Source organism: Pithys albifrons, chromosome 11, assembly GCF_047495875.1.
Source record: "Pithys albifrons albifrons isolate INPA30051 chromosome 11, PitAlb_v1, whole genome shotgun sequence".
In the NCBI taxonomy this organism is placed as follows: domain Eukaryota; kingdom Metazoa; phylum Chordata; class Aves; order Passeriformes; family Thamnophilidae; genus Pithys; species Pithys albifrons.
In genome coordinates this window covers 6,558,418-6,569,811 of record NC_092468.1, presented here as the reverse complement: position 1 = coordinate 6,569,811, position 11,394 = coordinate 6,558,418, and positions in this window count along the sequence as shown.

The window sequence follows — 11,394 nt, the reverse complement described above, 5'->3', positions numbered from 1 at the left end:
GGTGCTGATCTGGGTACACAGCCTGGGCCCCCTCGGGCATCACTGTGCTCCTGTCAGTTTGGGAGAATCTCCCATGGTCATCTCTGTGCTAGCAAAGGTTTGCCTGAGGCTCCTTTGGAAAATCCTTCTGCTTCCCAACTGAATGTCTGCTTGGGCTGAGCTGTTTACCATTTGGGCTGGTTTAGGGTATTTCATGCCAGTATAGTGTTTAGCCCCCTGTGCACTGGCTGAGCCACGCCATACCCGTGACTGTCCCTGCTGCTCTCAGTTCCTCTCATGCTTCTCGGTGTCAGAACCCCAAAGCTGCCAGCCTGATGTGACCGATCCAAGCCCCACGTCTCGGTGTGACCGATTCCCCATCCCGCCGCCAGGTGGCGGGGCGGGACGCGGTGCGTTCCCTGAGTGCGGTCCCGGCCCCACGGCCGGAGCGGCGGGAGGAGCCCCGAGGAGCCGCGATGGGCCCGGTCCAGGCACACCGGCTGCACCGGTAGCCTCCGCGCCGCCTCCCAGCGCCTGTGGCTCCCGCCGGGCCGGCGGAGCATGGGCTCTCCCGGCACCCCCGGCAGGGGAACCACGAACGTGCGGGCGGGAGGGAGTTCGGTTTCAGCCCAGTGTGCTTGTAAAGTGTCGGGTGTGGAGGGATCTTGATCCTGCTCGAGCTTCTGGAGAGCAAAACCACTGTGAAACCCTACACTCGGGAAGCTCAGCAGGTGTGAGAAAGCCTCAGCAATAGGCAGGTGTGCAGTCACTGTGTTACCTGTGCAAGTCCAAAATAGGTGTGCAGTCACTGTGTGTTACCTGTGCACACTCAAGGCAGGTGTGCAGTCACTGTGTGTTACCTGTGCACACCCACCACAGGTGTGCAGTCTCTGTGTGTTACCTGTGCACATCCATAGCAGGTGTGTAGTCTCTGTGTTACCTGTGCACATGCACTGCCAGGGCTGCGGGTCGAGTCCTGAAGGCGCTGCTGCCAACTGCACTGGAGCCGAAGCATAATCAACACCTTTTGTTGAAGGGAAATCAAGTGTTAAGATGCAGCAGCCCTGGAGAATTTCTGTCCCTTGGGTAAGTCGTTCTGTATGTGCCCATTGCTGAGGTCCTTAGGGCTGCTGGCATGTTCTCCACGGGGATTTAAAAAGGATCATGTACAAATACCTAATTGAATATTTATTACCCTTGCCTCAAGTGGAATTGGGCCAATTTATAAATACATGTCCAATCCTTTTCAGATACAGAGGAATCTCAGCTCAATTTAAGTCTTGTGGGAATGAGTTCCATAGGTTAATTATGTGCTGTATGGAAAGGGATTTTATAATTTCAAATGCTGCCTTTCAAACTGCATTGTCATCTTGTTCTTGTATTATTAGAAGAGGGTAACCAGTCAGCCCAGAGCTGACAACAGGACTTAAACAACATGTGTTAGTGTCAAAACATGTGAAGCATAAACAGGACTTGGGTTACTGTCTACTCCTGTTAATGTCCAGATGCTTTCTAGACTCACTTTAAATTTCTCACTGAAGATGTATTTCCTTTCCTCAGATTTGAGCTTTCCACACTTCCCATTTTTTTACATATCTCTGTGTTCAAACACCAAGACAGGAAAGAGCCAAGCTCCTATCTCCTGTTATCAATCCTATTCATTCCAAGCTGTGCTTCTATCAAGTCTTCTCTTACTCATTTCTTCTCTGTCTGAAAAAGTCCTGGTGTTCCAATCATAATTGAAATTTTGCAGGTCCTGTGTCATCAGTGTATTTGCGAAGATGAAGTAGCCAACATCTTCGGGCTGGTGTTTTACACTGAAGCAGGCAGGGCTGTGATCTCCCTCCTATCCACTTAGCACTGCTCACGATTTTTTCCCACAAGCTAAAGAGTGGCTGTACACTTTCACATAATTAGAGCTGTAGAGTGCTCACATATGTCAGGTTCCTACAAGGATTCTTTTGTTTCACCATCCTGTACCTCAAGCACCCAGACACCTTGTTGCCTTCATTGACTATAAGCATTCCCATGAAGGCTTTCCAAAGCTGTTTGCAGTAATACCCAGGTAGATTTTGTATGAGCACCATTAACTATGAGCAGCATTGTCTGAAAACAACCATGTCTTATTGCTTTACCAAAGTACAATCATCTCTTAAAATGCCCAGACTGGGCTGGCTTTTATTTTATCCCCTGTAATTGAAATTTGGCTTCAAGTGTTTCTAACTACAGCCAGTAAATAGAGGCAAAGCCCAATCCTTCAGCAGTAACTCATTCACCCATTGTCCAACAATGTCTCCAATGATTTATTTGATGACTGCTGCTTGGCCACGTAGGAGATGGGGTGAGCAGTGGGAATGACAGGAGTACTGATGAAAAAGCAGGTTCAACTGAAAAGCAGCTGAACAATTTGAAGAGTACACCAGAGATGAGTGTGTTGGAGATTGAAACATACATTTCTCAAAGGGATAGGCGGGGAAGTAAAAACATGTGTGTCTTTAAATAAGCTAGCATCTAGATTTTGTTACTCGTATTTAGGGTTATCCCAACAGGCCAGCTCTCAGACTTTATTGAAGTTTGCTTTTGTAGTGACTGGATTTTCTTCCTTTTTGGCTTTTATCCAGAGAAACTAGGGAGCAGCAATCAGTGAGCTTCCAGCTCTGCTCTGAGTAGAGGGTATGGCCAGCATATATGAAAATAAGATAGAACTACTTATTTGAAGAAGTGGCAAAATTTGGCCTTTAGATATCACCACTGTTTTCCCACTTATCCAGAGTTTTGGTCATATGCCAATGGAAAAAGCTGCCAACTAAAACGTTTTAAGCAAGGAAACACCATTTGAAGCCTGGAAATACATGTTTTCTTTTCTCTGAAGTATGTGCTGAACATATATAAAGAAGACTCAGAAGTGTCTGGTGAGGTTTAACATTTTGTGATCATATGGATGAATTTGTTAATATTTTTCACACTTTGTTCTTTAATAGACAAACATTGTAACTAATACTATTTAGTTAAAAACAGTACTTAAACACTGAAAACAAGAGATAATGTAACGCAGTTGGATAAGTCCATTAAAAAGGCAATAGTATAACGTAAAAATGCCAACACCATGAATTCTTTGTTGGTTTAAAATTCCTATGCTATTCTGCCACTTTCTTTGTTTCTTTATGCTACTGTTTTTCCTTGTAACTGAAAACATCAGATGACCACGAGGGATGAATATGCAGCGGAGCTGCCTCCCAGGATGTGTAGCTGCAGCCTCTAAGCCCCGTGTTACACAGCAGTCAGGATCCACGTGGCCAATTGTTTTGCAGACATAGTGGTGGCGTATTTATGTATTTCCAAACTTGTTTTTCAGGATCCCTGGCTGCCTGCATATTGTGGAGCTCGCTGCTTAACAACTGAAATAAAGCACTTGTCAGGCAGAAGCAATGCGTCAGTGCAAAATGGAATTCGCAAGACTAAAGTTTACATGAGGCAACAACAAAATCTACTGTGCCATTCTGTTAGGCAACAAAGGTAATTTGTTATGCAACATAATGAGGACTTGTGTGTGACAGGCAGCAGTGGCTCTTGGTTACAGAGCATTGACATCAACAAACTCACAGATATAAGAGAATTGCTATACATAGCACAGAATTCAAAAGCTTTGTTGTTACTGGGGGGGGGTGGGGGTGTCCAACTTAAAAATTGCAGAGTAAACAAGCCCACTGAGACTGGTCCTGCTGTCCCTTATGGTCTGGGTAGGACCTTTCTCATTTTGTTTTAGGTTGGTCTGTGTCTCAGACTTGACAGTCAGCCTGGGGCCCACGAGGTCAGGGTTACAAGTGTCATGCATTTCATGTGGCTCTGACACATTTGGCAAGTCTCCTGCCAGCCCACACAATGACAAGGGAAGTGCAAGTGGAGGGGGAGAAGTCAGATACACTTACAGTGCTGTTTACTGCTGCCCAGAAGCCCATGATATCTGATCCTACATGCTCCACTGCTTCTGTTAGCACATCCACTCCTAAAAGCCAGTTATCCTTCCTGTAGTAAAGTAATGGTCATTCACCTGTTCTGCAGATAAACTGCAGCATGTGGGCTGTGTACAGAGCTGGGGATGGAGCTGTGGCCTACAAAACAGCGAGGTTTGTGTACTTTGCCATATCATCTTTCAAAACAAATCTACCTGCTAGTGTGATGGGGCTTCTTGTTTATGATGACTTGGGCTGCTTGCTGCCTCCAGAGCTGGTGCTAGTCTCAAAGATCCTGTTTGCTGACATTCCAGAGCTGTCTCACAACTGCTTGTGTAACTCACTGTCTGATGTGTTCTCCTGGCCCTGTCATTCAGTTGGAAGAGAGAGTCTGGGAGCAGTCTCTTCCTCGAGCTTCAGTGATAAATTAATGCAGGAGAAATAAGGGATTAAGACTGTGCCACATGGCCTGTAGAGTAGAGGGCTAAGCTTGAGTTGTATTGGTACCCTTGTCCTGGCCATCTATGGGGTTGGCTCTGTTTCTTCAGCATCCATTTAGCATTGTACCTTATGTTTGATATTCTGGAACAGTCATAATCAAGCAAACAGTTTAATTCTTCAAGTGCTGTGTTAGTCTGAAGGTAATGCTTGCTTTTATGCCTCAAATCACAGTAAAGCCTGGTTGGCCAGTTCATGTTAGGGAAAGCTGCTCCTGCAGAAGACTCAAAGACCCCCATTCCCTGGTATACTGTGCCTTAAGCATCACTGCCAGTAGCAGGACATTGGAGTTCTTGTGACAGTGACTCAACAAGGGCCTGATCTGTTTACTCCTACTCAAACTGAAGCCCAACTTCTTAGAACAGTCATGATAGCAGTACAAATACGGGTAAGCCACTGAGTTAGCCACTACCTTGGTCAAGCTACTTTACCTCTCAGTGACTTGGGTTACATGGGACAGTCATGACTATGAATTTTCTGTCTGGTGCTTGAGGGTTTAAGCAAACAGACTGAAGCAGCTAAAGAAAAGTGGTGAAACAAGTGCTGTTTTAATGGTTTATGGTGGAATGTTGGGCATGACACGCAGGCCAAGGTACCCAAACTAGGATGTGATTGAGAAAAATTTTGCTTTTGGTGCTGGACAGGCACCTGTATTATGTTTCAGAGCTGCCAGGCACCTGCCATTCAGCAGTGGCTTCATCGTGTTATAAGGCAGATTGGTTTGTCTGGATCTGTTTTCTAGTGTACTTTTTTTCACAACCTCTTGAACAATATGGATCTAATCCTGACAGATATTTTAGGAGCCACCATGACAGAAATACTTCATGATGACACTAGTTACTTTAATATATGTTAATTACTAGCCACAGTAATTAAATTAAGTCTAATCAAATTAATATTGCTTCATAAGAAGCACTAAGATTCCATACTGTGAGGATAAGAAGCAAACAAACCAACCCTGCCTTTCATGCAGAAGACGCTATCTGGCATTTGCATAATATTGTGTACGTAATTAAAGCCATCCTTAATGTGTAATGCTGTTATTGCAGCCCTTACTATTTTGTAGTAGTTGGTAGATCTTTTAATGAACAAGTACAAAAATATCCCACGGACTCTAGAAAGCATTACAGTGACTTTGCAGGCAATGACTCCCTTAAAGTAAACCCCACAAGCATCCTTGCTTTTTCACAGGGAAACATCTTGTAGCATCCGTCAGGATGAATGCCATTTTGCCTGGAGAAGACGTTGTTCCTGGAAGAGTCTGGGCACCGCGCACAGAAAGCTCACAGGTGAGTAAATAGTCTGGCGCTTTCTGTAGTGCAAGTGCAGAGTGTTTTCAGACTCTCAGCGTTGCCTGGCTGAGTCTCGGGTCGTGCAGAGGTGAGCTGCCATGCCAGACAGCGCCGGCAGAGCCGCTCTCCCGGAGGGGCCGCGCTCGGCTGCGCGGCGGAATTGTGCAGCGTTGGCGATCCCGTGTTAGACGTGCCGCAGGGTTGTCTTTCCGCCTGAATGCGGCTACTTGCAAATGCTCTGCTGCTGCGTTCCTCTGTAGCCCTGCTTTCGGGACCATTTCAAGGTCAAGGCTGTTAACAGGGCTGTGAGTCCAGTGCTTCCTCTCTGACTGAGGCGTCCGTGGTACGGGGGTGATTATTTACGTTACTCTTGAGCACTACCTACTGCACTGAAATGTTGTGTTCTTCAGCACTTCCTCCTCCTGCCCAGAAGCAGCAGAGTTCATGTGACTTCCATGCATCTGTCAGCCCTGCTGCCTGTCCCCCAGGGTTCCCAAGTGGGCAGCTGGGCTACTCTAGCCTTTGGGGCTCTCTCCCCCAGTACTGTTCACAAGGAGTAGCTGGAGTGATGGATGCTGGGGATTAAAGCCAGTTTCTGGGCCTTCCCTCACGCAGCCCTTCCCTATCGCATAGGCAGCAAGAAAGCATCCACCTTCCAGCAGTGCTGAAACACTTTTGGCGACCTTGCCCATCTCTGTGATCTCTCTGTCAGCATCTCTTTCTCCCTTGTTTATTTCTTGGTCTCCTGCTCCTGTAGCAGAGGAAACCCCACTACTTTCTCAAGCCCTTGCCCTGTTCTGTGGAGTTTTGTATTCCCTTTCCAGCATTGTTAGAGTCAGGCACAGCAAGATGAAGAAACAGCTCAGTACAGTACTTGACTGAATGAAAGTATCACACACAGAACTTGCAGCATTTCCATCAGCAGCATACCAAAGTAAGAATAAGTACAATTGTGCAAAAACCAAGTTGAGGGATTTTCACATGTAAGCAATTGGACTGAGATTTGGAATGGCAGCAGATGATGTGTGGAGCTGTGTGGTTTAGGTCTCTACTTTGCCATCTCCAAGGTGCTGTGTTAGTGTCAGGCTCATCTGGATCGGACTGGTGGGGTTTGCTTCTTGGCAGGAAGCCTGCCCTCTTATTGCTCCCTGTGTGGATGGTTTTTCACAGATGCTGTATCTGTAATGCACTGTGCCCAAACTGCACCTAGAAAAGACTTTTCTAAAGTCAAGAATTGTGTCCATAGCAGGATTTGACTGTAGCAATTAAAAGAAACAAAAAATTAATAGATACTCCTTTAATCTGCTTGCAGCAGGTGCTGCAACAGGTGAATGACAGAGACAGGATGGGTGGGGCTGTCAAGGACTGACAGGTGACCAAGTAACTGTAGTTTACCAAATTGGCAGGTTTTATAGTGTAATCTAAGTGGCAGTTCAAAGCAGGTGTGTTAGACGTATTTGCTAAGTGCTAGGGCTCAATAAGTGCTGTGAGTAAGATGAAACTTTGAATTAAGCACTTTGAAAGTCATAACAGGTCGAGTATCTAATGAAAAATTAAAGAATGAAGTTAGTGGGCAGAAGAGAGTTCCCCCCAGAGCAATAACGTGGCCCCTGAAAGCAGCCAGAGCCTCTGTGGGGGCAGTCAATGGATTCTCCTCTCACAGCTGCCTGTGTGTCCTCCAAGACTGTGGCTTGGCTTGCTGCTCATTTTGTTTGTTGTCAGTGCAGGCTGATTTGAATACGGTTCGAGTGAAAACAGTTACCATCTCAGGATCTGCCTCCAGGAGAGTTTCAGCTGTATTTTCAGAAGTGGTCATGCACATCACTGACCGCAAACTGTTCTATTCCAATAGTCGCTCATCTCAGAGCCTTGTCTTACTTTCTTACTTCTTAATCACAGAGCAAGAAACACTCAGAAATCTGCTGCGTTCATAACAGGCAAGGATCACACACTGAAATAGAAATGTGTGAGAGTAATGTTCCAGTTTTCCCATGCATTTCCTTACCCAGGACTTGCGACTACCAGAAGGGACTGCAAACCGAGCAGCCTCAGGGAGTGGCAGCAGCTCTGCCTTTCAGCTGTCACCTCCTTCCCTTTCCTCAGCCTGGGTCAGCTCATGGTTTGCTCCTAAGGTTTCCCACAAACCTGCTCGCTACCTGGGGATCGCTGCTGTGCTCCTGCTTTATGTGATGGGCAGTTCTTGGCTGCTTCTCCTCTTCCCACGGTGAAAGAAAAATGCTGAGTACCCCCATTCCCACAGTTACCCCGTGCCAGGGCAGGGGGAGCTCTCAGTGGTATTGCCAGGCACTAGTCTTAGCACATCTGCTCTGTGTGTGTATGTGAGGGAGCGTTGGCTGGTTTGGGGTTTTCTTGTAAGATTCCAGATCTTTAAAGTTATGTTAAGAAAAGAAAAAATCAACAGTAAAATTAAACTTAGAAGCCCCTCCATTATAGTCTTTATAAAAAGAGTAGAGAATTTAAATTAATAATATATATAATCAATATCATTTTTCCTCTAATGGTTGCATGAAAAAAACAGAAATGAGGTGCAGCTGCAACCTAATAGTTCAGGCAGAAATTAACTGATAATTAATAAGAAAAAGTCATACTTTTAAAGTCATTTTCATGATTTTTAGATGCCAAGTATTGCCAACATTACCTTTTTACTGGCTGAATTCAAGACTCTGATACTGCTTTTTCCTCCAAAGAATGTTATAACAGTATGTAAAACATGTTTAATACTGTTACTTGATTAGAACTGGGCAAGCATAGACAAGTAAGAAATGCAGAACAGCACAAAGTCAATTCCTTGTGGACTTTACAGGACCATCAGGACGTTCTCACTCATTATCAGAAAATATGTAAATAGCTCCTGGCTCCCTTACTTGCTCAGATAGTGAGGCAAGACCTTTTCCCTATCTTTTTCCAGGAAACTCACCCTTCTCAAGGTGTGTGGTGAGACATGATAGTAAAAAGAAAGAGCAAGAAGGATTAAAGGCAACACTAGATAACAACAATAATACAAAGGAATCCTGGGAAGCAGTGAGGGAGAAGCATGGGTTGTCAGGATCTGAAGAATGCTGAATCCACTAATAAGGTGAGATGAAACCCTGGCCAGGAGTGTGTAAGTTAGGCCAGACAGAGAGGCCGGCTGCAGGCTGAAAGATCCAGCTGTGGTAGTGGACATACAAAATAAGATTTCTTCCCAGCAAGGGCAAGAAACCAAGCAAGTCAGACTTGCCTCTGCAGTACCTCAGTAATTATTTTTACCCTTTCAGGCAATGTTTAGGTGCCACAGCTGTGTTTAGTGCATGGGGAACAGCCTTACTCGGAAAGCACCATCCATACAGGAATGGCTGGAGGAGGGTGGAAAAAGTGAAGTATTAGTCATGCTATGTGGGAAGAAATTGGAAATTTGGATTTAAAAGCTGTCTGAGGGACACTTTGTGAAGAGTCAGAGCCAGCAATACCCTTGTTGCTCATTCTTCTGAGATTTTTAGGTTGACACATTAGCTTCCTTGGCATAGATGGTCATACTAGAGTGTCCAAAGGAAGCAGAGTCCTTTCAAAGCAGGGTTTAGCCTACAGATGCCATAAAAGCTGCTGGCAAAGTGATGTCAAGTCAGTCATGGAGAGCTAGACTTCAAAATCTGTTAATTGTGATGCAGATATAAACTCAAAAGCACCAGCAGCTGAGACTTACTGGTGGAAAACACTTCATAAGGTCCTGACTAAAACTGTTTTTCCTAGTTGTTTCTTCTAAGCTGCTTATGGAGTTTTTATCACATCTGCCACTGATTTATACAGGTGTTAGGATAGTTGTCTGGATTTAGGCTATTGAAAAACTACTTTAAATATAGAAGTGAGTACTGGCTCTTCTGTACTGAAAGGAACCAACTGGATATATTCTTTTTCCTTGAAGAAGGCAGTTATTAAAGAGAAGTCACAAGTGCACTGGCGAAAGGAGCAAACTGCTGTGTTTTAGCCTAGGTGAGTTCACTCATCCTAGTTGTCCAGTGGGAAAGAAGCTTGCAATGGTGGAAAGGAGGAGGCAATGCAGAGAGCCCTAAGAGTGGGCAAGGGGAGGTGGTGTCTTCCTGAGGTGTGGGTTTATGCCAGATAAAATTTTGACTGAAGTCTGACTTTTCTGTTTCTGTGGCTCCAGGTGGAAGCTGTGTGTGCACAGTGTCCCAGAGCACTTCTCCATATGTGAGGGTGATGTTCCAATATGGTGATGTAACTGGTAGGCACAGAAGCTTGTTCAAGGGGAGGGGAACCAGCACCCTGCAAGAAATGGCAAGGAACTTAGAGATGGATTTTGTTCTGTGTCAGTGAGGAGGAAGAGCTTTGCTCACTCCAGGGGTAAGGAAGAGATCTGGCACTGAGGATCCCCAAAGCAAGGCCATGAGGATGGAGAGGAGCCTGAAAAAGGAGGCTGCTTCAGGTTCCTTTGTTCTTTGACAATGGTTTTCCTGCCCTGTTCAGACCCTTACTTGTGACCAGCACAGCTGTAGGGGAGGGTTTGCAGTTGCTATTGTTCATTGCAATCTATTGTCCATACCATGCATTAAAAGAATGTCAGGCCTCAAAAATATAATGTTGCCATGGTTTTAGAATATAGTCCAACTTTGTAGATTTGAAAATTGTCTCTAAACCTAAAGTGCTGCACATACTAAAATTTACAAGTGACCATTCATCTGCTGAGGAACACCGTTCTTGCTGCTTGTGACAGACAATAAAACAGGAATACGAGGTTCAGCTTGCCCTGTGGGATGTTCCAGGCCTCCTACTAGGGCATTTTTTGAATTCAGGCTTTTCTCAGAAATCATGTTTGCCTTTGGTCCAGTGATAGAGGTCACCCCTCCTGTGGGGGCTGTTTATTGTCCTTTTAGCCCTTACAGTTGTCTTGTGTCTCCTGGCAGATGGCCTGGCCTTCCTATCAAGCACAACCTGAAGCAGCAGAGCTTTGTGCCTTACCACCTGACACACTGCCAAATGTGATGGCTGGATTTGTACATATACAACCACAGTAACTGAAGTTACAGGTTTTGACTTATTAAAACACTAAGTGGTGGCCTAAACCTTGGTGAAGGTTGGCACAAAGTCCTACTGAACACAGAGGAGAGTGAAGGTGTTTTGATGGCCAGAAATTGGAAAGGTGTCTTTGTCAGCTGTGGGCAGCTGGTTTCTACTGTGCATTAGTACTGTGCTGGCTCAGGCAAGGTCTTGGTCTTGCAGGGGATGCCATGTGTCAGCCTGAGATGCTGGCAAGGGGCTTCTGCAGGAGTTCTGTAGTAGGTGGAGGCCTGTGGCCTGCTTGACATTTGTGAGGAAGGCAGACAGGCAATGTGGGCGAGCAGCTGGAGACACCAACTTGAGAGCTGGCTGGCAGGAGGAGTGAGATGATGGCAAGAATGCAGTGGTCTCTGTGCTGGGGTAGACCTGGGCCTTGTATATCCTCATCGGTGCAGGGTGTTACCTGGTACTTTCCAGCCGGTTCCTCTAGGGGAACTGGAGAGCGGCACGAGATGAACCAGGAGTTTTATTGCAGTAATCACCTTTCCTGAGAGGAGATAAAGGGGGAGAGAACAAGAAACAGCTGGGTAGTATTTAGCATGACTCAGTATTTCACTGCTAAGTGCAAAGTCATGGTTGAAAAGATCACGCTTGGA